Genomic DNA, 1,011 nt, shown 5'->3' on the forward strand with positions numbered 1-1,011 from the left:
CCTGCTTCTTGTAGGAGATGGAAACCATGACAGAAAGCCAAAACTGGTCAAAATTCAGAGAACTGACTCAGCGTGCCCAGCCTCAGGTGACAACACAACCCAAGGCTCAGGGAACATCGTGTGTGAAGGGCTGGGATGTCCGGTTTCTGCTATTTGTTTATTATTATTATATATAATACATTTACTCAATGCTATTACTTACAAAATGGTGTGTTATATAACAATATTCCCATACATTCCTTGGATCATATCCCCTTCCTCCTACCATTTCTTACCTTTTCACTTCTACTGCCCCTTTTGTCTTTTAGTCCATATTTGATAGTTAGCTCAACTTATTTTATTTTATCTTATTTATTTTTTCACATATGAGAGAACACATTTCATAGTTATCTTTTTGGGCCGGTCTTGTGAGACGTTTTTGCTCTTTTGGCTTTTTGAGAAGCCCACCTCCCAGCTCCCAAATAAAGCACACACAGAGTCTTATCCTTAGGTATGAATGCCTGGCCTTAGCTTGACTTGTTTCTTGCCAGCTTTTCCTAAGTTAAATTATCCTGACTACCTTTTGTCTCTGGGCTTTTATCATTATTTCTGTATACCTTTCTCTACTTTCTCTACTTCTTTCTCTGCGGCTTGCTGTGTGTAGCTGACCCCTGATGTCCTCCTCTCCTTGTTCTCTCATAGGTTCTTTTCTTCCTCATTTCTCCTTCTATTTATGCTCTCTGCCTGCCAGCCCCACCTATCCTTGCTCCTGCCTCGCCATTGCTCGTTCAGCTCTTTATTAGGACCAGCAGGTGTTTTAAACTGGCAAAGAATCACAGCCTCACAGTTAATCAAATGCAGCATAAACAAAAGTAACACACATGAAAATAATATTCCACAATGGGTCTGGCTATCTTTGCTTAAACTGTTCCATCCATTTTTTCTGTAACTTATATTATTTTCATTTTTCTTTATGGCTAAGTAAAAAATCTCTCTCTCTCTCTCTCTCTCTCTCTCTCTCTCTCTCTCTCT

This window comes from Microtus ochrogaster, chromosome 4 (assembly GCF_000317375.1).
Source record: "Microtus ochrogaster isolate Prairie Vole_2 chromosome 4, MicOch1.0, whole genome shotgun sequence".
In the NCBI taxonomy this organism is placed as follows: domain Eukaryota; kingdom Metazoa; phylum Chordata; class Mammalia; order Rodentia; family Cricetidae; genus Microtus; species Microtus ochrogaster.